The following is a 26810-nucleotide window of genomic DNA, read 5'->3' as shown; positions in this document are numbered from 1 at the left end:
AAGTGCTTTGGGTTGAAGGTACATTAGCATTACCTGAATTCAAAGCCTTTTTATTTTGATCAGAAAATATCATCTGATGGAAGCTCTGGTTTTAATTTACACTTGCTTGTCAGTCAACAAAATTTAGTGAAATTATTCATTGTAATTAGTTTGCGAATGTTTCCATTTCTTCATCTCCAAATTGTTACATTTTTTAAAAAGTATCTTCCAGGCGTGTTATCTCAGAGTTAGCCAATCAGATAAAAAGTTTTAGTCTATTAAATTATTTTGGAAAAACTGTACTTACAGGCAACATTCCAAGGAAAGGAATGAATACATTAGACCTAATCTAATGGATTAGACACATGTCGTCTAAATTGGTGACTCTCCTGGACCGTTGAAAGTATATACTGTGAGATGGCTGGTCAAGGGTGAGTGGAAGGCAGTGCCACATCCCACTGACTTTGGGGGCTACGTTCGGTACTGTGTCTGTTCGTGATTGTTAGTCCCTGTGCCTGGCACTAGCAGGTTCTCCAGAGCATGTGGCATTATCACAATATTGGTAGTGTTAGGGAAAGACATAGCAAATTAGGGAAATTTACAGATGGGCCTGATACTCCAGATTATCAGCACACTTGTGTTGTTGTTAAAATAAAATACTCTCCAACTGTTCCATAGCTCTTTTGCATTACTGCTAAAGAAAAGTGTATTATGTAGGCAGCATTTTAAGCCCAGCTAGCATAAGGATAGTGATTTGTTCCATTTTAAAGATGAGGTAAAAGTAACAGTGATACTCTATATTAAAAATATTAATTTACAAAAGCAGAGATTATTTAAAATTAAACAATTTTTTTTCTTTACCCATTTCCTAATTTCTTTGGGCTTACTTGAAATTTGGTATGAATCTGTTTTGTTTTGTTTTGTTTTTTTCCTCAGAGCATCCTCAGAGCCAAGTATGATTTCACAAGAGGTTTTAATTACTTTGAAAAGTAATGGATTTCCTTTCATGTATATGTGAGCTCAAGGTGTATTTTCCTGACCTCTCTCTTGTATCCATCTTCAGCATTACTAAGGCTTTAAAAAATACATAGGAAGAGAAATTGATACGAATCTTATGAAATCCAGTTTACTTCAAGTCTGGTAGACCAGTTCAAAAACAAGAAAAATTTAGGCTTGCTTCTAAAAGAAAATTCAATGCTATAGCACATTACTGATCAGAGTTATGTAATCAACATTTTTGGTGACTTGTATTTCAATATATGACAATAAACATGCCACAAAGATTTAATAGCACAGTTCTTAGGTGTCTGGAACATAAGCCTGGTAGCTCTTCCTTTTGCCCTGTTTGCTTTATGCTTAACAAAAACTAAAAGATCTTCTAAGTTGGTAGTGATTTCTTTTAGAGCAGTCATGTGAGATGAAGCTTGGCCTCAATGCTGACCAGAGCTTTTGTTGGTCGTCCTGAACGGTTATCAGGTGTACAACTCTTTCTCGGCAAATATGGAAAGAGGGACAAGTATCTTCAGATGACAAGGGATAGGTGCTCCTCCACAAACCATTTTTTTCCCCTCTCAATATGAGTTCCAAAATCTATTAAGGCTGACTTACAGGATGAACTTTCTGAAGCTCTGATCTCTTCTACTGCAGGCAACACTGTGAAAATGTAAACTCCTTCTCCTGACTCTGTCTTCCCAAATCCGATAGATCTGGCATCTTAAAATGGAGGGCTTTGCTTTTAATTCTGGGACTCAGTTCAAAGTTGATGTTAAGTAAGTTAATATGGAGAAAAATACTCCAGTAAATAACCTTGTAGTAGTAGGAACTATTACTCTGGTGAAAATAATTTATGTGATTTTCACCTGATTCAAGCATTATTGTAGATTTCAGAGGGTGAGTTTTACTATAAAATATCCTGCATTTTAAATACCATTTAATTATGATTTGCTGCCTTGGGGATTATATCATCATGTGATTTAATTTGGTATATACCCTAAGGGGGAGCATATTTCAATCATAAAATATTTCCTCCAGAAACAATAATGGTTCAATGATTTATTTCAGGATGCTGTTATAAAGTGGCTTATTCAACAGTAATTTGAATGCAATTGAGTTTAAAAATGTGATACAGATTCCCCAAAATGGGTGAGAAATGAACATATGTGCTTTTGTGCTCACACACGAAAATCATATTTATATATTTTTTCAGTCTTTACCTTTAGTTATTATATCTTCAGAAAAGAACTTAGAAAGCTGAGAGCTATGAAACATATTATTATCTCTTCAAAAAGTTCATTTTTGGACAAGTATCATTTGGATGGGGATTAACTTAATCAGAGATTTTGAATCTTCTTTAATTTTAAATCTCTTTTAAAAAAAATATGTCTGAATCTTTAAAAGACCTAAACTTGTAGTCACAAAGCACTGCTTCAAAAAAAGGGGAAAAAAAAAGAAAAAAAAGAAGGGAAAGTTTTTAAAGCAGCCACCGGCTGTAAGAGAGATAGTGCAGGCAGCAGATTTGTGACAGAGTGGAGCATGAAACCCATCAGCTGATGAGTGAAAATCCCTGGTTTCTAATTAATCGAGGTACACAGGCCAAGGGATGAAGAGGATCAGGGAAATGAAATCAGGAAAAAGATACCATCAGTCATTTCTGCGGCCCATTGTCATACTTCAGAATCTGCTGTAATGAATCACTCAGGCATTCCACAGATACATTCAAATGGTGAAGAAAATTCATTGTCCGGTGAAGAGCGTTTGATAAAAATCTTTCTTTTCCCCCCCTCTTTGTCAGAAGCCTATGATCAGAAAAGGAAATCCAGACAGCACAACAGGTGTGCTTTTTGCAAGCCTGGTGAAATCTGCAAATGAACCAAGTATGGAAGAATTTTTTGTACTAATTTTTTTCCTCCCAAAATGTGTATGGGGAGGGTGGTGGGACCAAGCATCCGTTGGGAGGGAGGCTTGGGACTGAACTGGATTGCAAAAAATGTCAAGATTAAGAGAAGCCCCAGAGTGAGCCCCTTCTCACAGCTGACAAATTCATGTTTCTGTAAAATCTTAATTAGGGAAATAGGAGAAAAAAAAACATGGGGAAATGTAGTAATATTTAATTTAATTTCGAAAGTGGGACTCCCTTTGAAGAACAATCTATCCAATGAAGAAAGCAATATGCATTAGATCTTAGCTCCGCTCAGAAAAGTAAAACCTCATCCTCAAGTTTGAAAGCTGCTCTTGGGCCTATGGTTTCTGGGGTTTCCCAGAGAGAGGGTATCCTTTAAAGTCAGTGAGACTTAGCCGTGATGAATGCACATTTCAGCCTGAAGGTTTTGTTCAAAGCTTTCCTAATTCAGGCCTTCGTTCCTCCTCAGTTATAGCTCACTTTTGTGGTCGTCATGTATTTTTTTTTTTTTTAAGATTTTATTTATTTATTTGACAGACAGAGATCACAAGTAGGCAGAGAGAGAGAGAGAGAGAGAGAGAGGGAAGCAGGCTTCCTGTGGAGCAGAGAGCCCGATGCGGGGCTCGATCCCAGGACCCTGAGACCATGACCCGAGCCGAAGGCAGCGGCCTAACCGCTGAGCCACCCAGGCGCCCCGGTCGTCATGTATTTTATGAAGAAAATCTTCATCGTGGCACCCAAGATGCAGCATCTGTGCATTTCGTCTCTGCAGCAACTTTGTAACTGCAAACAAAACCTTGTAGCAGCTCCAAGTGCTGTGTGGCATTAGGTGACATGCAAGATAATTGTTTTCAAATAATCAGGTACTGTACTGAGACATATAAGGATGGCTGATTCATTTTAAATTTAATTACTATAATATAGGGTTTCGCTGTCTATATTATCAATCACCAAGACACTTTGGAGTTGATAATATTAAAATTGCCACAATAATGAGAATTCTACTTCATGATGAAAATAATTTTAATCATGGGTAGATTACAAATCCATTTACAGTTACGGTTACTGAGAATTCTATTATCTACCTTCTCTTGTAAAAGATGTTAAGACATGTTTTCAGGAAGTATAAAAGATTATAGAAGTATGCTGTTTCTAAAAAGTTGCAAGCACAGGCTTTCAGACAGAAAACCATGGGAAAGCTTCCAAACTGTCGAGGCTTGTGGGGTAGAACATGGAGCAGAAGACATAGCCATGGTTACAGGTGGGCCATTTGTCTTTTTGACTCCTGTTTGCCTATTTTTATTCAGTCAAATTTATTTTGGGGAACTGGTATGTAATAGGCACTGGACCAGGGGCTGAGATGAAGCAGGGAACAAGCAATGTAATTCCTGCCCTCATGGTGTTCACAGTCCAGTTTGCTTTGATGACTGCCCGGGGCCCTTGAAGATGTTGGGGATTTTAAGTGGAGTCCAGTGAAGCACAGTGAATGGGCCTTGGCAGTTAATGGTCCTCAACTCTGGTTGGCCATTGGAATCTCGTAGGAAGCTGAATACAGATATAAACACAGAGTCCTAATAGATACATGTATTTACCCAGGCTCCATCTCCAGAAATTTTATCTGGCGTGGGGCCCAGGCATAAGCGTTTTTTAAGAGCTTTCGAGGGATTCTAAGAGGCAGCTAGGGTTTAAGAACATGGGACTACCCAATAAGAACAGCATTTAAAAGACCACCATTCCAGATATGAATGGAGATCATTCTCTGCTCATCTGATAAGCCTGTAGGAAATCAGTTAGTAGTGTCTGATTGAATTAAACTAGTTTAATATTTTAATCCTAGAAGAATATCAGTTTCTCAGGAGCCCAAAAGTCTGGTAAACTTATTTTGCAGAATAGATAACTTCATATAATACTTTATGATCACCTTTGCTCTGACTTCATCTCCCCTTCTCATATCAAAAGTAGTAATCAGATTTAGTCTGATAATTGCTGTGGGCAGGAATTACTCATTGCCTCTCATTGGTTATTCAAAACCTTTTTTCTGGGAACTTCTAAGAGGTGGGTTTTATGACACTAGGAGTAGATTGAAGAGCTGAGTTAGAGAAGATACTAAATGTGTTTGAAGGGACTGAACTGTAGGAAGGTAGGAATTCAATGGTAATGGGTGGCCAAATTATCCCAGCTGTATTCCCCTGTTTGCTGTGTCTGTCCTCTAAAAATCCTTGGTAAATTGCATTCTGCCTCATGGAATCTGTAGTCTATGCATTTGAACATTCCTTGGTGTGGGGATACACATTTGAAGGACCTCCTATTTATATTTAATTCATTTAAAATATATCTTGTATGTATACATTTACAAAATAACTAGACATAAAAATCCTAACTTCTACTGTCACAATTATGATTTGATTTCCCATGTGTTCTTTATTCTTCCCTGTCTCTTCTCCACCTTTCTTCACCCTTAACCCTGCTGCCCAGTCCCCTGCTCGAGTATTTTTTTCCTTATTTGATTTTCCCTCTACTCTCTCAGGAACTAACAAAGTCAATAACCAAAAATATTCCCAAACATTCACTTGATCCCTTTACTCAGTCTTTGTTTTCAATACTATTCCTGTGGACTAGAGTGTATGCACGTCTATATGCACAGACATGGAAATAATTAGTTTAAAAAATCCGTCTATTACCCTCACTGTCACTTAAAGCATTCCCACAAGCGTGTAAACTGCGCCCCACACTGGTTCCCTGCTTTGGTGGAACTCTATGAATAAATTACATTTTCAGAGTCTGCCAGCTTTCTAATTCCAGCTTACTGCACTTTGGAACAACATCTTTCCTTCATACGTCGCATAATTTGTCTTTCTGGGTTTATTTTCATTTTTCTCTTTCTCTGGTGTTCCAGTAACTTTTGCAGGAGGAAATGGTCTCTCTCATGGCCAGAGCTTCTTGGGACTTTTGCCTGCAACTGGGTCGAATTATTTGGGTGACAATTAAAGCAGCAAAACCTACTTTGATGGCATTCAGTCAGGAGTATCGTTGTTTAACATTTGTGTTTGCATGCTAATTTTCAGAACTGAAAAACACATGGATACAAGTGTGAGATTAAATTTTATTTTCTTTAAGGCAATAAACTAGGTTCATTGTAGTCTCTTTTGGCATTTAGAGAAATGCAAAGCATTAAGCTGTCAGATTTTACAGTAACAATGACGAATTGTGAAGGCTGATTTGGAGGCACAAACACTGCAATCATTAACTATATATACTTGAATTCATAACATGAATTGGCAAAGGAAATAGAAACCAAAAGTTGTAGGTAAGTGAAATCATTTGAGAAGATGAACACAGCCATGACACAGCCCACCATTTTCATCCAGTTATTTTGCAAAATGAAGGTTATTAGGACAGGTTTTGTCAAAAAATGAAAGTGACCAGATAGTCCACAGGTGATCAGTTCCAAAGCTTTCCCCCAGAGTCAGCCCTTCAAATATTTATCATATATGTATGTATGTTTGCTTGGATCATGATAAGGTACCAATTTGGGATTTTTGGAAACTGAGCTAGCATGTCACCTGAGACATCCGTCTGATTTGGATTGAGTTCAGAAGCAAAGTGCCTTGAGAGGCCAAAAGAGAAAGAGAGGGTAGAGGGAGACGAGCCGGAATGGACAGCCCATGTTGCCAGCTCTAATATCCCAGTGCAATTATTTTGTGGACATCCACTCCTTGCCTGCACAGGAGATAGGGCTATAAGTGTATGTTATTTTTTAATTACAAGGGGGGTAGAAAAAATCCTGATGATGGGCTGGAAGGTGCCATTGCATTGTTATTTTTTCCTCTCCCTTCGTTTGCTGATTATGTGAGCCGGGCTCCTTTGCTAGCCGATGATAAGCAGAATTTCCATGTTCTCTGCATAATTAATCCATCTCTGCCTCTCTTCATGCCAACTCGCCCGTTATCGCCGGCACATGCCTGAATTGCAAAAGAATCCGCTCTTCAATTGGAACTTATTGATATTCTAAGAAAAAAAAAAGAGAGAAGGGGGAAAAAACTGAAAATCCTTAAGTTTAAGCCGCAGATTTTTAAATGGATTAATTTCGCTGCAATCGCAGCCATCTAAGGCGGGAAGGCAGGCAGAGCAAATTGAAAGCGTCTCCATGTTTGCAGAATTGGGTCCAGAACGCTGAAATGTACTGGCACAGCTCTCTTTTAAAGTCAGAAAATTACCATTCATTTACATCACATGAAATACTTTTTTATGCTAGAAATATTCAAGAGACGTTCTTTAAATGCCTGCTAATGCTTGATAACATTTCTAACTTTCAACGTTTTGCTAGACTTTGATATGACATGATAGGAATGCCTTCCAGTAGAGAATATTATATCTCTCTTTATCACATATTAGATTACATCATCTTTTTTCTTCATCATCCCCAAGTAGTCTTTAAACAATGAAGTCTGTCATTGGTTATATAGGATTTTGTGTGCTGATGGAAGTCAAGGTTAGTCATTTATTTTTTGTCTACCTACAAATGAAATGTTTGTTTTTGTTTAATTTTCTTCTTTAAATACCTAGAGACCTTGGACAGCATTAGGGATATAAAAATACTCATAATTATTTCTTAGTAGACATTGTTTTGACTATTTTCCTCAGCCCTTTGATAAACTCTTAATTTTGAGACTTGATTCCTTCTCATTTTAACTTGTAAATAGTTACACTTTGAAATCTCCTTTGACTGAGAAAAGCGTCAGTAGTTGATGTCATTCTACAAAGTGTACAGTGCAAGAATCACAACTGCATAAATGTCCAGCTGCAGGATTCAAGCAATTCCAAATAAAATTTGCTAAACCTTGCTTAGTTGTTGATGTTTTATGTTTTGATCTTTAAGTCTGTTGTATGTGAATTCCCTGACTCCTGGCATCGAGCACTTGCCAGGACCGAAGGTTTCCTTAATACTCTAGCTTCAGCAATGCTTTCTTCCTCTGTTTAAATGCTCACATATCTGCAGGTTCTGCTGGGCTGCACAGCAAAGCTGATGTGCTCGTTTAGCTGAGAGAGAAGAGTTGCTAATATCAACCAGCAAAGAAAATGGGGATTTAAATATCTATGCATTTTGAATTTAGTAGAACCCCAAAAGACAAAATAATAATCATCACAATTTAAAAAAAAACTAACTTGAGGGGTACCTTTCCTAGGGAAGATGAGACAGTGAGAAGTTCTATTCTTTGTGGAGATACCAAGTATGAAACAAGAATCTTCATAACTACAGGCCATCTTAACATAGAATACTGGCATTGGGTAGGAAGATGTGTGCTTTAAATGTTGACATTATATTTTTCCCCAGAAGGAAACAAAAATGAGTAGAGAGGTTAGAAACACATTTGGGAGGAAGATTATTTTTATAGACATAGTAAAATAATTAACATAGTGATGAATACTACAAAAATAAAAACAGTGCAAGGATACAATTTTAACTTAATCCTCTTAATTTTAAAATCTTATATAATTCTTGGGCTACCCAGAGCTTGGACATAGAGGAAACTGCTAGTTGCACATTGAGTAATTTTGTATAGTCAGCTAAACACTTTAAAGCAATTTTAAAAAATGAAATGAAAAATGACCCTTCTTAAAATAGATGTAGCAAAAACATTTCAACCATAAATAACATTTTCACTGACCTTGTATACTCAACCCTTTCATTTAAAGGCATGAATTAAAAGGACTTGAAAATTGCAGGTGTATTTGAGGAGAGAGGAAACTTCTGGGCATTCTATTTTGAAAAAAGAATTGTGATTTAAAAATCAAATATTTTCTATCATATGCATTGAGTTCATATTTTGAATACTTCATAGAAGATAGTTATAAATATCTTGATAGGAATGTATGTTTTTATAAAATTATATGTTCTGTTTCTACTCTGAAATTATGATGATTTTTTATATACAATTAATAGTTATAACTTAGTTGGGGTAGTTTAGCACAATTTTTCCCATGAAATACAAGTTATGCTCATTTTATTATTACATTATAAATTCACTGGGTATTTTAAATGAATGTAAGGTATCACATTCCTAATTATTACCATATGTACAGATCAGAACGAGAAGAGTGATGCAAATGGTTTTGAGATGCTCCGTGTCAGATGACAGGCTAAATCAAACAGCAGTGATTCACTCCAAAGTGGTGACAGCAAATACGATATGAATTAGCTATTTCACTGAAAAAACCGAGACACTGACATGGATTCATAAATGATGAACTGACTTATAATAGAAACAATTGAATGATTTTTTCTTTCTTTTAAATTTAAGCATGAATTGAAAAAGTGAAGAAGACTATTACAAATGATTTCCTTGGTGTCAAAAATTGCTAAATAGTTCCTTTTTTGACATTAGGAATATGAGTGACAGCCTTTTATTTGTATTGTGCATGATGGATGGATCCCTTCATTATTTCCCTTCTCTTTCCTCTTTCCTTTATAATTGGATGGAATTGAACTATTTACCACCTCTAAGTTGGCTCTTTTCTCATGAGGAACCACCATCCTATGTTTATGCCAAAGAGCTGAATCTATCAATTACATCTTCCTCACAGACATACATCTTCACAAGTGAAATATTTTATGATTCTTTTCTTGATCCTTTGCCTTTTCTTTCCCTAACTCCAAGGAGTTTAAACTCACTCAGTCCTGGGAAAAATTTTAATAGACTTGAACACTTTTCCCTTTTCTGTTCAATCCTTTTGGGTCAGGTGGTTCTTGTGATAAGGAATAAGGTTCAAAGAGCCTTTAATCTCTTCTGTTTTGCACCCATACTCTCCAATATAATTGTTCCTGTTCCTACCTTCTCATAAGATATCACCGTGTGTCACTGAATATTGGCATTCATCAATTAAGAGTCAGCCATTGAGAATCTCCTATTTATCCTCTCCCTGCTGTGCGCACTGAAGAGACTGGAATTTTGTGACTCACTGAAATCTGTTAAGTGGTCCTTTCCTAGGAACAGTTTGTGGTAAAATATACAGTTTTTCTTAATTCTAATAAAATGTATTCTAATTATTCTTTCATATTAATATAGAGTTTGTTTCTTTAAAGATACCTGAAGACGTTTTCCAAATTGGTGATTCTCATGTATAGACAGCTTATATATATGTTATCTTGATAACATGCACTCAAAATTTTTATTGTATAGAAATCTGTATTTTAAAATAGTTGAATCAGTCTCTCAGGAAACATAAAGTTGTGTTTTAAACCTGGAAGAGGAACTGAAAGGCCTCTTCCAGCTACCTGAATGGAAAACGATACTTAAACCAAACATGGTTTCCTACTTTAGAAGGAAGGATAAGATATTTTCCAAAACATCCTAGATACTAACTAAAGTCCTTATTAATTGAAAGAAGTTTAGATGTTTTCTTTAAAACTATTAAGGAAGCCGATTAAAGAAAAGACAGCTGTTGTTTCCAATTCTGGCTGATCACTTGTCATCTTCATGAGGTCAATAATGAGACCTTAATTTCCTCATTTGTAATAATTAGAAAAATAATACCTATACCAAAGAATTGTTATGGCAATAAAACACGTAAACACTTAGCATATTTCCTGAAATATAAGTAGTGCCATGCAGTTAACATCCTTTCCTGCCATTTGGTTATTATTTTATATGAGACAAATACTGTAAGAGGAATGTGTGTAAGAGTAAAGAAAGTATCAATGTGTGTATATTCTACTTCTTACATGTATCAGCAAGTATCAGGTATTTTTATTCAAGCATTAGGTAAAAATGAAAAATTTCTTCATAGGCAGTAGTGAAAGGTTGAAAGTTTTTTCTCTAAGACCAGGAATAAGACCAGAGTACCTACTCTCACCATTCCTATTCAACATAGTACTGAAAGTCCTAGCTAGAGCGATCAGGCAAGAAAAATAAATAAAATGTATCAGAATTGAAAAGAGAAAGTAAAATTGTTTCTATTTGAATACAACATGATTTTATATCTAGAAAATCCTAAAGACTCAGTCAAAAAACTGTCAGGCTCTAAATAATGAATTCAGTTAAGTTATAGTGTACAAAATAAATCAGTGCAGTCACTATGGAAAACAGTATGGAGTTTCCTCAGAAAGTTAAAAATAGAACTACCGTACAATCTAGCAATTGCAATACTAGGTATTTATCCAAAGGATACAAAAATACTGATTTGAAGGGAATCATGCATCCTCATGTTTATAGCAGCTTTATCAACAATAACCAAATTATGGAAAGAGCCCAAGTGTCCATCAATTGATGAATGGATAAAGAAGATGTGGTGTATATATATATATATATACAATAGAATATTACTCAGCCATAAAAAAGGATGGAATGTGTCATTTGCAATGGCATGGATAGAAATAGAGAGTATTATGCTAAGTAAAATAAGTAAACCAGAGAAAGACAAATACCATATGAATTCATTCATATCTGGAATTTAAGAAACAAAACAGATGAGCATGGGAGGACCAAGAGAGGCAAGCCATAAAACAGGCTCTTTACTATAGAGAACAGACTGAAGGTTGCTAGAGGTGAGGTTGGGGGCAGGGAATGGGTTAAATGGTTAATAGGTATTAAGGAGAGCACTTGTGAGGAGCACTGGGTGTTGCATGTAAGTGATGAATCACTAATTCCTACATGTGAATTTAATATTACACTGAATGTTAGCTAACTCAAATTTAAATAAAAACTTGGATGAAAAAAAATCAGTATCATTTCTATACACTAACAACAAATTTTCTGAAAAAGAAATAAGGAAATTTATCTCATTTAGGATAACATCAGTAAAATACTTAGGAATAAGTTTACCTAATGATGTGAAAGAACTCTATTCTGAAAACTAGAAGATACTGCTGAAAGAAATTGAAGAAGATACAAATAAATGGAAAGGTACCCTGCATTTATGAATTATGAGACTTAATTTTCTTAAAATCAATGTCAATACTACCAAAAACCATTTATAGATTCAATGCAATACCTATCAAGATTACAATGATGTATTTTGCAGAAGTAGGCAAATCATTCTAAAAGACCCCAAATAACCAAAGAAGTCCTGAGAAAGAAGAACAAAGCAGGAGACATCACAGTTCCTAATTTCAAGCTATGCTATAAATATACAGTCATCAAATGAGTATGGTACTAGCATAAAAACAGACAAATAGATCAATGGAACAGAATCAAGAGACCAGAAATAATCATTAGCATATACAGTCAACTAATATTTAACAAGGGTGCCAAGAATGCTCAATGGAGAAAAGGCAGTCCTCAATAAAAGATGCTTAGATGGTTAGATATTCACTTGTAAAAGAATGAAACTGGACCCACATCTTATACCACTGAGAAAAATTAATTCAAAATGAGATAAAGACAAATGTGACTTGAAACCATGAAGCACCTAAAAGAAAATATAGGAATAAAGCTCCTTGACAGGTGTCTTGGTAATGATTTATTTGGATATGACATCTAAATCATAAGCAACAAAATAAAAAACAAATGGGACTACATCAAACTAAAAAGCTTCCACACAGTGAGGGAAACCATCAACACAAAGACTACAAAATGGGGAAAAATATATGCAAACCGAATTTTCTGATAAGGGATTAATATCCAAAATATATAAAGAATTCCTATAACTCAACAGCAAAAGACCCCCAAATAAACCAATTTAAAAAAGAATAGACATTTCTTCAGAGTAGATAAAATAAAAGGCCAATAGGTACATGAAAACAACACTAGTCATTCGGGAAATAAAAATTCAAGCCAGCGTGAGCTCTCACCTCTCACCTATAGGAATGGCCATCATCAAAAAGACAAGAGATAGCAAGTGTTGGCAAAGTGGAGAAAAGGAAACCCTGTGCACTGTTGGTGAGATTGTAAATTGGTGCAGTCACCCTGGAAAACGGTAGGGAGGTGTCTCAAAAAATTAAAAATATCATCCTGCAATTCCACTTCTGGAAATATATCCAAAGGAAACAAAAACACTATCTCAAAAAGATATCAGTACCGCCATGTTTATAGCAGCATATTTTAACCATAACCAAGACATAGATAAAACCCAAATGTCTATGTCAGGTTTCAGTTCCCTCAACCACGTTTGTTTTACCATTCTCAGTTTAAAAATAATTCTCTTTGATAGAAGATAGGCATGAGCCAGAAGTGTATCAGTGTTCTTTCATTCATTACCATTGTAATGTCTGTTTTGTGAGGCAAACAAATCCTTTCCTTTCATGTTCCATTTTATTTAAAAACACCATTCTTCTTATTATTATTAACATTTCATTGTTATTTGTAGTGGTAGTAATAGTAGTAGCAGCAGCAGCATTTTGGAAAGTCTCACTACCTTCTGAATTATTTTCTGAGGCAATTTAGTTGTTCATAAAACTTGCAAAATGGATTTTTGTGTTTTGCCTCTTATCCAATCTTTCATAGCCACCATTTGAAGCTTAAGTTTGTTGAATAACATGAATGAATCAGCCTGAAACTGCAAACCAATGTCCATATTTCAAAGTATCGTATATTATAATGTCGTGTATATAACACAACTGATTAATAAAGAGAAATTATTTGTGTTATTCTAGCCTCTGTAAATAGTATAGTATTCACACAGGAAAAAGCCTATTTAGTGTTCATTCAAACATCTAGCCACTTTGAATGATTGGTTTCTCAGATGATACTTAATTATATTATTTTTAGTTGAGACTTATTTTGAAATGCATTTTAGTGGTCTATAAGTGTTTTCATTCTGGCCAATGCTCTTTAGGATTTTCTCAGTAGTTTAATATTTTTGTTTTTAGTACAAAACACACTTAACTAGAACATTAATCACTGAAATCTCTTAAAGAAAAACAAAGTTTGTTATGGTGAGTCTGTCAATGTCTAAGCTCTAACCTCTTTTATTTCCTCTAAAAGATTTTTTTTTTAGACACAAAACTTCTGAGAATGAGACTCAATATATATATGTATCAATATCTATATATTACATTTATCAGAATGTGACTTCCAAGTAAATTAATTTTTTGTACCTACTTTGTGGTAAGCACTGTATTAAAACAATGACTAACCCAAAATACAAGTGCTCTACATGCTATTTTTAAACTGTTTCAATATTTTGATCTATATGAGGAAATACCATTACACTCTTGTCTGAACAAATGGTTCTTGTGATTGTATTAGTTATTTATTGCTGTGAAATAAACCATCTTGAAACATAGTGGCTTAAAACAATGACACATATTTGTTCATGAATCATGGTTTGTATAAGGGTCTTTGAGGGTACCTCACTTCTCCTGTACTTTGCATCAGCTGGGACAGGTTGATGCTGGGGCTAGAATCATCTGAAGGCTCCTTACTCTTGTCTAGTTGTTGATGTTGCCTCTCGGTTGCAACCTTAGCTATGGCCCAGAACATTTCATCATGGCCTTTCTGTGTGGTCTGGGCTCCCTTGTAAGATGGTGGCTGACTCCAGTGTTGAACATCCTGAGAGAGATAGGCAGAAGAAGACAGTGTTACCTTTATGACTTAGCCTTAGAAGTCACACAGTCATCATATCTGCATTCTAGTCATCGAAACAGCTACAAGGAAACACTCAGTAACAAAGGGAAGACAGATGGATTCCGATTTTTAGTAGAAGAATGATAAGATTCTGGAACAGCATGTGAGAAGGATCATATGAAAGTAGTTATATTCTTGTGGTCGTTTGCAGAAAATACAATGTGCTACAATGATGCGCCTAAAAATGATGGTGCAACTTGGCTTTTGTTTATTTGTACCTCTATTTTCTTCCAAAGGTTATTTATCACTCTGCACTACTACCCTTTGCATCATGGAGATAATTTTCTCCAATAAATATGAAATATATATTTACCATTATAAGATACAAGGAGAGATGTAAAGATGATAAGGATTGAATAGCTTCAGAGAATTTTCTTACATTTGACCTCATATTAAAGAGCTTTTGAACAAGGAATCCCTTCCAATAATGATATCATTATTAGATCATATTTTGCCTCATTAAAAAAAAACAGCAGTTTACCTGTACCTTGTGCACTGGAATGTAAATACTAGAATCCAAGTGACTTACCCTGAAATTTCTTCCCAATTATTTTTTCTCTATTATAACTGTTATATATGGCATAGGAATTCATATTTTTGTTTAAATCACTCTTCAAATTGAAGTTCTTCTAAGTAATGATCCACATAATTTTTCTTAGTTTCCTCATATATATAAGTATTTCTATTTTTGCTTTTAAAAATCATCTTTTCTATAAATATACCCTTGGAAAACAATACTTACCTGCATTTCTCTACCTCATCTTGTCCATATTTGAGTTAACCATAAAGCATTACAATAAAAAATAAATAAATAAAATCAGCTTTCTCTGTTCACTCCATACTAAGAACTACAGAGGAGCAATTATCTTAACTCAAAAGTAGTGACTGTCTCTATATGGCAAATGCCATAATCTAAAAGAATAGAATAACCTAATATTAGCAGACACAGCAGACTTTTTAGATATTGTGACAAATAAGATTTTTAAGGATTTGGTTCATTTGATGGCACAGAATGACGGGTTTTCTAGAACCATATACAGCTGTTTCTTTATGGCCTCTGCTTCAGATTTTTCTACCGCCAATTATGCTGCTTCCTTATCCTGTTTACTTCCTGCTTACTTATCTACTTCCGATTCTTCCTTGGACGGTTAGAGTAAAAGTCAAGGAGGGTTGCTGCACACAGCTTCATCTTCAGCAGTCTGTAATTCTACACGTAATTTAGGACAATAATTAGGGTTGCTCCTAGCCCATTCAGCACTTTAAGGCTACCCACACTCGACAGACACAGCCTTGCAGGGGTAAAGGCTTTGAGAAGTACAGGCAGGGTATGGCTATCATCTCTCCGCATTCACTACCCTGTCTGTCCAGTCAAAAGTAGCAGGCCTGCTTTTGTGCAACTCTGCGTGCTTTTGGAAGCTGGGCCTTGTGCTGGATCCAGCCTTAGGCAGTGATGACTAGAGCCTCTGTTCTGAAGAATACGAGGAGGTCTTTCTTTTTAAACCCTGAGTCAGCACAATCTGCAAGCCATCAACTGAAGGGAAATCTTGGTTTTTTGAACAGACGTCGTTTATTATGGGGATTGGGGGATAACCTAACAGCAACAAAGAGGATGAAACCAGAGTGCATCCTTTGAGTAGCAGACCTTGGTGAATTCTCATTGGTCAATCCATCCCTTTCATGTAAGATTTCAGATCAGCAAACCAAGGCTTAGTATGTATAAGAAACTTGCCTAGGGCCACTTAGCTAGTGAGTCAAGAACTGGGATTACAACTCAATTTGCTCTTAACCTATACTCTTAACCCTTAGATGGACTCCCTTATTCCATTATGATCCCTTACCATATATCTGATCATACCTTGGTGATAATATTTTGCAGTCTTACTAAATTTGGATAATTTGTAAACCAAATTATCTACTGATGTGTAGCTAATTTATTGAAGACTTTGGACTCTGTAGAGTATAAAATGATTTGATTTAAAAATGTTTCTTGGAATATAGTTGACACCCAATGTTACATTCATTTCAGGTGTACAACATAGTGATTCAAGTCTATACATCATGCTGTGGTCATCACAAGGGTGGCTACCCTCTGTCACTATGTAATGCTATTACAATACCATTGGCCATATTCCCTATGCTGTACCTTTCAGTTATGAAAGATTTGATTCTTTTTAATCATTGTTTTCAGCTGCACTCTGTGGAATTGCCCTGTCCTAGGTCTTTAATGAAAATCTGTGCAAATTTCATAAATTTCTGGCTGTTCATGGCTATTAAAACTTAGTCCTGTGCATTTTATAAATTCTTTATCCATTTCAGAGTGTTCTTCTCCCCTCCTGCTGATCACACTGGCCATTATTGGATAGGATTCACAAGGTGGGGGGTTCTGCTTTATTCCTTTCACCAATCAGCCTTTCATTTCTCTTCTGGGTCCAGCTCCTACATAGTTGAGGGCTGCAAGGAAGGACAGGGAGTGATGTGGTGTTCTCTGACCCTAAATCACTCATGTGGAAGTTTTCTTTTCCTTGCTCTGGCTCGCACATTCAGATTCTGCTTAGGGCTGATGGGATATATTTTTTGAGGTCATGTTTAGCTTCCATCCAGCTCCTTTTTTCACTGAAATCTCCTTGGCCAAGGGCAGACATTTCTCCTGATGGCCCCTGCCAGCAGTTCCATCTGGCCCATGCATATCGTAGGGAATCAGTAGCTCCTATTGTACTTTCACTCTACGACTGTCTCCCTGGAGCAAAGACCTCCTTCTGCCTTTCTATACTGCACTGCAGCCCCACTGCCCTTTGCTGCAAACGGCATCAGCAAACCTTCCACTTTTGGAACTATCCAGATATAGGATACATAAAACTCTCTCAGGAATTATCTCCCCATGCCTAGCACCCCTTTAGTGGAGTGAGCACCTAGAAGTGCAAGCATCCAGATAAGGACCAAAGCATGTATAAACTTCTAGAATTCTCTACCTCAGATGGCCTTCATGGGGAGGTAGTGGACCATTGCCAAAGGGGATTTGGGGGAAGATTTCTTAGCTCACTTCTGCACTCCCCTGGCTCTGCATCCTGAAACTGTATGCCTGGGCAGTGGAGGGTGGGTATGGGGAGGGGAATTATGATAGCTAGTGGGTTGATTCTTCTGCGTCTTCTATGAGCTGTGGAGAAAGGTTTTAGCTTCAGTTCAGTAGCTTAATGACTGTTTAAAAAATATGTGTGAGTTAAAATCTCTTCTATTCAGCTTTGGGGCTTAAACCACAATTCCATCAGAATAGAAAAAAATCACATTTAACATTGTATGAAAACATAGAAATAGTAATTTAAAGTGGTTGTTATGCAATGTGGGGACACCTGCTTTCCTCAATATGTATTTTATATCTTAAAGAATTTTTTTTCTTGAAAATGAGGAGTGCTAACTAAAATTGCTTACATTTGCACATACCTCTTTAAGTATCTTTATGCCCATTTGTGAATCACAACAATGCTGTGATGGAGATAAAGGGTCATTATGACTATTTTGTATATGAGAACACTGGGGATTAGTATGATAGATAATTTTTCTGAAGTTTCACTTTTAAGGGGTAGTTCTGGATTTCTAACTCTCAATGTATCACTTCACCTCTCTGCCCCTGTTTTATGGGGGTTTCCTAGAAGCAGAGTCTGAGAATGACATTCACATGCAAGTGGTTTATTAAGTTTTGATCCTGGGAGAAATCTGTCCTGAAGTGAAGGAAGCATCATAGGCAGAAGATTAAAATAAACAAGGAAGTGTCTCCGGGAGAAGTCTCACCTAAGCCTGATTCCAAAGGGAGCATGAGAGCATAAGTTGCATCATAGAGTTTGCCCCTTCTTGGTGCAAGAATCTGGGCTTTTGTGTCTCCCACTGTTTAGTTCTTGGGTGTAGGTTGGTGGGAGATGAGGGATTTCCCAGCCCCCTCAGTGTGAAGGAGCTCCAGTTTCCCCAGGGTAGACCTCCTGAGAGGTAGGCAGCAAGCCCACAGTGGTGACACCCAGAGAAGTTGGAGGAATGGCATCTGAACCAATAAAAAAGATGGAGTAGGAGCACCAGTAGGGTTGGCTGCAACAGTACTACACTGCCTCTAACCATGTTAGTGGTTAACAGAGACATAGGATACTTGTAAACATAAGACCAAGGTAAATGTCTTCGTATAAAATTTTAAAGGTCCAAAGAAATAGAAGTAGTGTTATATTACCCTTTGTTTAGGTAAAGACATTTACTCTAGCTGTACCTGTTATTTTTCAGTGTAGACACACTGATCATTAAAATCTGTTATTTCCTACAAGAACCTTTTGAAACACAAGTCAACTACATTATAATGAATATATGTGTTGAAGGAAAACGTATAATTTTATGCCTTTCTTTTATAACTTAGACAAAGAAGAGTGCAAACAGAAGGCAAGTTGTTGTGAGCCTCAAGGCAATGTCTTTAATGAAAAAGTAGTTTGGGTTCAATAGGTGTAAGACAAAGCGATCATCTGTTTTGCTCACCTTTAAAATACATTGTGTTGCATACAACATAAATATAACTGCCAGGTGTTCTTATCAGACTAAGAAAAAAGAATATGATCAACTTTCTTGAAGACAGTTAATCCTGTTTATTCAAGGCAGGTAAGCAGGTCTCATAATTTCAATTTGAATTCATGTAAATCAACGTAATTTTGGTCGTTTTAAACTACTTCACTTACGGAACCATTGTAGTAAAATTATATTGTAGTGCAGGTATGCCCCCACTTCTCAAACAATCCCATTATGTCACTTTGCTTTTAGGACAGAGCTACATTAGTACTGCATTAGTAGTTAGTTTTCACTAACTGAAAGAAACCCAAAGACAAAAAAATGGAAATAGTGCTCAGGGTTTGATTTGTCACAAGTATGCTCCCTAAGCGGCAAGAGTGGCCCCGCCAAGCTCTGTCCTCAGGAAATACACTCAGCATCTCAGCATCAAGCTGCCGTAGTTTGGACTGTGTCTGTGAGCATCTGTGCTTTGTCTTGGTTTATTGTGTGCATTTGTTAGCAAGTTGTGTCCCAAGGTATCACAAAACCATAAGAGAGCTTGTTTTTGGGCTCTGGGAACCCTAAAACTTTTTCCATGTGAATTTATGCTAATTGCTTCTTTGCTTTCTACCATTTTGGCTTAAAAAGGATTCTTAGGAATATTCTGTTTTTGGATAGAAGGGAAAACCTATAATAGAAATTTTTCCATCTATTGAGAGAAGATCACATGCCAGGTAAAAGTCTAGGAACTTGTCTGATTTCGTTGATCTTCACAACAGTTCTGGAGGATAGGTACTATTATCATTCTCCTTCTAAAGATGAAGAAACCTGAGGCCAGAGTACTCGCGTATCTTACGTTGGTGGTGGGTAGAGGAGTCAACCAGGAGGCAACCAGGCAGTCTGGTTCCAGAGCTGTGCTCTTGAGTATGAAAAACATTTGAATTTAGGTTTCTAACATTCATAAGTTTTGGTCTTGACTTTTGCCACAATATTGATTCTGTTTTACAGGTTATGCAAATTAAAAATTCAGAGAAAACAAATAGGACAGTTGACATAAACAAGAACCTAGAGGGTCAATAAGAGAATAGCTGGACAAGGTTCCCAATAGTATTTAAAATGAGTCATTTCCTTATGTCAATATGTTAAACCCTCATAGTTATATAATTTAAAATACATTCTTTGTACTCTATTTTTAGAATTGGCTATAACTCTATATATAGTTTATAAAAATTTATCAGATCATTAATTTTTAATTACTTAAATATCAAATATACCTTATTCTTTCTTATCCCTGCCCCAAATCTTCTGGGCCCCACATATACTCTTTCATTAAAAATACGTGTATACATACATACACATACAAATAAGTATAGGTATGCAATCCAGATAAAAATGAAGATTTAGCCACATCTGAATTGGAATGAGGTAGAAAATGGTTCATTTTCCTCATCCTGACCTCATTTTTATAATTTATCAGATGCCCTTTGGTATTATATTTTATAAGCATATTTTCTCACTCCATTCTTCCATCCTTCCTGCCTCCCTCTTTCCTATCTTCCCTACCCTCTTCTTTTGCTCCTTTCATTTTTTCTCTCTGTCCTCCTTCAATTTTTTTTCCCTTGCTGCTTTATTACTTAATTCACTTGTGTTCTCATAAACACATATGAGACTAAAGCCATGAAGCCATGTTATATAGGCCCTTAAGAAATACACAGCTTAACAAGAAGCACTTAGGTGTTTCAGTTTCAAAGGGCTCCTAGCTGCAGTTTATTTGTGTGAAAGTTGGGCAAAACACCCTTTTTTTTCAGGGCCCCTGGGGTGGCTCTGTCTGTTAAGCAACTGACTCTTGGTTTCTGCTCAGGTCATGATCTCAGGGTTGTGAGATTGGTCCCCATGTCTGGCTCATGTGGGGCTGGAGCCTGCTTGAGATTTTCTCTCTCCCTCTCCCTCTGCCCCTCCCCTTGCTTGTGCTCATGCTCTCTCTCTCTCTCTCTCTCAAATAAATAAATCTTTTTAAAAACTACCTTTTTTTTCTTTTGGAAATTACAAGGTATTCTTTTGGAAATTACAAGGGTCTCCAAAGCCCCTTAAAGTTTCCAAAATAATTTTAAAATAACTCCTATGTTCACATTCTAAGTGAGAATAAATCGATAACAAGAAATCTTAGGGGCAAAAATAAATGTCAGTAGTGAGAGTATTTACATATAAGTCCTGTTTAATAAATGGTTAACATACCCCTGGGGATAAAAATATATGTTTATAAAAAATTAAAAATTTAAAAAAAAGTATTTAAAAAAATAAATAAATGGTTAACAAAATATTTTTCCTATCAATGCAAATGATTAAGCCAAGGGCAGTAGGTGTTATCAGTATATTTGAAGAACTATAATGAATGTGTAAAGGTGTACATATGAAGAATGGACAATAGAGATTTCCTTGAAATATTTCTTATGAGCTCTATTACTGGATTATTAGAAACCCTATCCTGATTTGTCATAGTTCTAGTTTCACCTACATTTCAGTCCTATTCTTACCTTATTCTTTCATACATTATTCTGTCATAAAAATGACAAACAGTTATAGATTATTCATAATAATATATCTCTGTAGCCATTTTTCCAAATATCCTTGAATTACTGTAAACTATTTTTGGAAATATCTTTGTGAATCAACTTAATTTAGAAAAACCCTTCACAGTTTACATTGGTTGCAGAATTGCATGCTGCTCTATTTCCAAAAATTATATCGACTAAAATATGGAAATATAGACTTTTGTCCTCCACTACCAAATGTGATTGTCAAATGCCAGATTTTTTTCATAAGGGGCAACTCATTTGTTATTGAGACTGGTGTTCTACATATATGTACCTATATATATAAAATGAGAAAAGTTAAGAAGATGTTTTAATTATTTAATCAAATTATCTTTTAAAAATTTTTTTACTGTTAAGAAAACATTGCATGAGGTGTTATTATTAATTTTGAAATAACTCATATCTCCACAAAGTATTCTAGAGTTTGCGAACAATTTGAATTTTAATGTCTTCGTTTGAAATTTCTTATGTTGTTAGCTGACTCTCAAATCTGGGGATTTTAAGGGATCAATTGCATTTGCTTTTTTTTGTCAAGACAAATAATGCCAAGGGCCTGGTTTATTAATAATGAAAGAGAATAAGAACCAGGACATGGGTTTTGTAATCATAAGTTTCACAATGCTTTCTTTTTAAAAACTTGTGTTATATGACATAACATACCTTTAGCTTAAAAATGAAATTGAATTTTAGATTCTTTTCATGATAAGTTTAGAATGAATATTTTAAGGAGAAAAATAGAGCCCTTCAGGGTTGCAAGCCTGGCCAGGCTCTGATCAATGTATGGATAAGTCACTTTTTGCCACAGGTAATGATGGAGGCGCATTTTTGCCAACACGTTCTAGAATCCCCCACTAGTTTACAGAACTCAAGAGGAAGGATGTAAATACTTGTTAAGTACTTGATTTTTTTTTTTTTTTTAAAAGGATTGATATTCCATCTTGTTCAATTCCTTTTGCATTTCCAACTCTGTGTCTTCGGAGGAGGCTGAGCCCTACGCTGTTCTTCTGGACCCAGCCCTTTCCAGTCCGTAGTAATTTGCCAGGGCTGCTCCTCAGACCGGAAGAGATACCCATGTGTTATTTGCCCCGTGTTAGTCTACGCGGATCGGCTTCCTCATAACACAAAAGCGAATAGTAACGAACCAGAAAGGTGATGCTCAGTAATGTGAAAGTGTTCTTCAAACTCCCCTTCGAAAAAGATGATTTTGAGGCTGTCCATGCATTTTAGTCTGCAAAATTAAGATGTTTCTAAATTAAGAACCAGAATAGTTGGCAGGGAGGAGCCAGAGAGAGGCAACTCTGAAAGATGGGAAAGGTCTCATAGGAGCTCTAACCCCATCCTAATTTTAGGGGCAAAGCCCTGAAATAAAGGGTGACTTTTATTTACCTTTGTGTTTCCTCAGTTTAAAAATCTTGTTTTGTAATGGATACTTCTTTGGCCTGTAATTTACTGTCCTGAGAGTTGAGTGTAAATTTAAACAGCATTTTCATGTCATTTCAGAAATAAGGAATAATCATTTTTAAATCCTCAAGAAATGAAATAAGCTTGTTATATTTTCATCCCTCTAAAGGAGACATAAGGAGAGATTTATTAACATCGATATTCCACTTTTGATGCCCTCTGTAGGAGGTGCTAGTAAAATTCAGAAATGTTTCAGAGGGCTCAATTTGGGGGTCCCGCTGAATGACTTAGCCAGATGGAAATGATAGAACGTTTTTTCCTCTTCATGTGATAAATCAGCTTATTAAGAATTTTTGCTAAATGGAGTCTTGCTTATAAAGAGAAAGGCTTTTAAACTTGTTTTTAAAGTTAGGTGCTCATATAGAACTAAGCTGCCCAGGTTCCCTAGCATTTCTGCTATGGCAAAGAATGTGTCTGTTGGCCACTCCGGAAAGATAACGGTTTCAGAAAGGCCTATTTAAAGTGCTAGCTTATGCTGTTCCTTGTTACTTTTAATCATGTAAGTACCTCTCTATCTTAAAATTGCTATTGTTTTCAGACCAGATTGGCATGGAACACATTTGTTATACATCTATGATTGAATATACAGTTAAGATTTTTTTAAATAAATCACTTCGCCCGATTTATTAAATTTATTAAATTCGATAATGCATTGACCATTAGGGACATTATATAATTTGCATCTGAAATAATATATTACTATTAATAAATCTATAAACCATATATCATCTGTTTAGATGGTATAATGTAGCCATTTATTGTATACTCTGTGAATTTTGTCAACAGGGAATCCCCCTGATGAAAAAATAGCATAATATTAATTACTAGCACCATCTGTGCAAAACAATAGGGAAACCAATATTTTAATACAATGACTTCATGCATGTCAGTTATCTTCAACATTAAATGCTGCAGTTTTGTTGACGCAGTTTACCCGCCTAATAATTTAAATAATGGATGTTCTTACAGAGGTTAAAACTATGAATAAATGAATTAAAATTAAATATAATCAAATGTTTAAATAGGTATTAACATGAATCTGATTCATTCTCCAGAATATATCCTGCATGCATGTATGTATATACAAATTACTGTACCATCTGCTAGGTTTTTACAGGTTGAGCATGAATTTTTTTTCTACACATGAAAGGCATATTGTAGATGCCTTGTAGTGAAAAGATTATTCAGTTGAAAAGGTTGAAACAACTGGTCTAACTAATGCCTGGCAGTGGTCAGACTCCAAGAGTATCTTCAAAAGATGAGGGCAGGGGTCATCATAGGAAAGATCATATTCTATTTAAATTTTGAGCTCTCAAGCTAACATTTTGCTAATTATGACAATGGATGCTGTTCCAAGCACCAAAGGACTCCCTTTCATCTGTCCTTTTAAACTACTGTAACCTGCCACCTGGTATGTTCTTTTTATATATCCACTTAAACTTCTGACTTTAATAAATATTTATTGAAAAAATTAATGAATTATATTTTGGAGAAGGAGATGGTAAGCAAAGAGTCTTTTTTTTTTTTTTTCAGTTGTCGGTACATACTATTCTTTTGTTTTGCTTATTTAGGTAGCTTAGTAGCTTAGTACCTCATACTGACAAAGTTTTCTTACCGACACAGACTTCAGAGCCTCGGAGTCCATAAGGAGGGTCCAGTAATCATTATTGCTGGGAAACGTGAACAAGCAGTAGCTTTTTCATTTTGAGGCATCTTTTGTAATAGCCAATTAATCTAAAGCTTTCATTAAATAGCACTCAACAGTGATCATCAAACTTCCTTAGTTTACCATCTTCTCTTACTTCTAGAAAGAAGTCTCCACATCCATAGGTTCCATCTCCTAAGATCTTGAAAGGATCTTGAAATTCTATTATGAAATGCCATTTAGTCCTAACTCAGAATTTCCATTTATTTTTTAAGGTTGTATGTTTTTGTATTTCTTTAAACATAGTTTAGGATGAGCTTCAGCGCTAGCTTCATTATGCAGGGTAAGGTTTTTAGAAAATCAACACCAGCAACACAGTCCTGGCTTTGAGTTCTCACTTATATTGCTGTGTGACCTTGAACACAATTGTCAAATCCTTTAACTTCTATTTCTGGGGTATAAAGTCATCCTTATAAAATGGAAATAATGCTGCTTTACCTCTTGCTAATAGAATGAGGTAATATCATGATCATCAGTACTTATTATTTATGGTTCATCCACTGAGATAAAGGAAATAGAAGAGTTAAAAAGGATTAGCCTTTCAGAATATGAATAGGCAATCACAAAATAAACATAAATGTAAATAAAAAATGAAGAGATTCTTAAAATCAGTAGTAGTAAGGAAAAATAAGATTAAATAGTATAGCATGGGAGAATTTTGTTCCAAAATTTTCATTTATGGTGCAATCAGAAGTGTGGGGCAATGAACATTTTTAGGCACAGTAGGCGGGAGGGTATACTAGCACATCTTTTTGAGGGAAGGAAATTTAGCAGCAGTTCAAAAATTCAAATGCACATGTTTTTTGACCCAGAAATTTTACTTTTAGAAATCTATCCTAGAATGATTTTTAGCCAAATGGTGAACAGATGTAGCAGTCCCCTTTCACCCTTCCATCCTCCCCCCAAAAAGCCATGCTGATACAAAATAACACATACATGCTAATCAAGTTAAAAAATAAAGAGACACACACGCATGGAATAAAAAAATCATCAGTTTCCAGAACTAGAGAACAAAAATCCAACATGAAAATTGGCAATAATAATAATAATAATAACAACGTTGATTTTGACCTAAGAACACGGATGTTTTCATGTTTTCTGATGCACAGACACACCTGTGGCCTAGTGAGACAAAGAGCTGGAACTGAGCATCTGATAAGAAGTTTCTAGGGAAAAAAGGAGCTCCATGAAAAAGGGATCAAGAACACTCTATTCCTTGTCCTTCTAACGTATCCAAGGAGATTTCTGTCTCTCCGTTGTGGACATACACACATACATATATACATACATACATATTTTAAAAAGTCTACTGTAAGGACTTGGCAGTAAAATCTACAGTCATCATATTTTAAGTAATGGAGACAAGATTTGAAAACCTAAAAATATATATTGTTCAGATTTAAGTTTTACGTAATTGATATATTGGCCTTTTTAGAAAATGAAAATGATAGCCATATAAGCAAAAATATCTCTTTCCTTTTGGGGGAATTGAAAGTAAAGTTGAAGGACAAATTTTCCACTGCTGAAACAACCGTCCAGAATTCTATTGCCCCGTGTTAAGACCACTGGCAGTCTTGGTTTCCGAAACCTTTACCTTAGTCACTTGAGGAAACAACTGCAATGAAGGGAGTAAGCAGAGCTAAAAAAAAAAAAATTTACATTAGCAACTCAAGAACAGGAGAAAAATCAATTTCAAAAAGATTATTATTATTTTTAACTTATTTTAAATAATTAAAGAGATAAAAGAAGGAATAGAAATCTCAGTTAAAAAAAATAAGGACTGTAACAAAACATGAAAAAGAATGAAGTAGAAAAATATATACTTTTGTATATATATACATATACTATTGTATATATATACACATACCATTGGGAGTAAAAAAATATATACCATTGAAATAGAAACTCAGCTGATTAAATGATAGCTGGATAGGTGAAGTGAGAATAAGGAAATGGGGAGAAAGAGAAATACACAACATCCATCTAGGACTCCTTGATTGAGAGAATAGGGAGAAAAAATATCTCTGGGTGACATACAATGGAAAAGGTCAAAAATTGGAAAAGACATGGTTGCTCAGACGATTTCAAGCAGCACA

General features: G+C 35.6%; 1 long non-coding RNA gene across 2 annotated transcripts in view; it reads right to left on the bottom strand.

Annotated features, from left to right (window-relative positions):
- Positions 1-6062: 6062 nt before the first annotated feature.
- Positions 6063-26810, bottom strand: part of LOC309859398 — a 94309-nt gene continuing 73561 nt past the window's right edge. The window contains exons 3-5 of one of the 2 annotated variants that reach the window (XR_014308663.1): positions 19811-19873; positions 14168-14367; positions 6063-6886 (exon numbers count right to left, since the gene is read on the bottom strand). This is a non-coding gene — a long non-coding RNA (uncharacterized lncRNA). The remainder of the gene's footprint in view (positions 6887-14167; positions 14368-19810; positions 19874-26810) is intronic. The other variant, XR_014308664.1, reaches the window with a different exon arrangement.

The sequence above is a fragment of the Mustela nivalis genome (assembly GCF_964662115.1).
Source record: "Mustela nivalis genome assembly, chromosome: 2".
NCBI classification, from domain to species: domain Eukaryota; kingdom Metazoa; phylum Chordata; class Mammalia; order Carnivora; family Mustelidae; genus Mustela; species Mustela nivalis.
The sequence above is the reverse complement of the archived record's forward strand: the minus strand, read 5'-3'. Positions and strand labels throughout refer to the sequence as shown.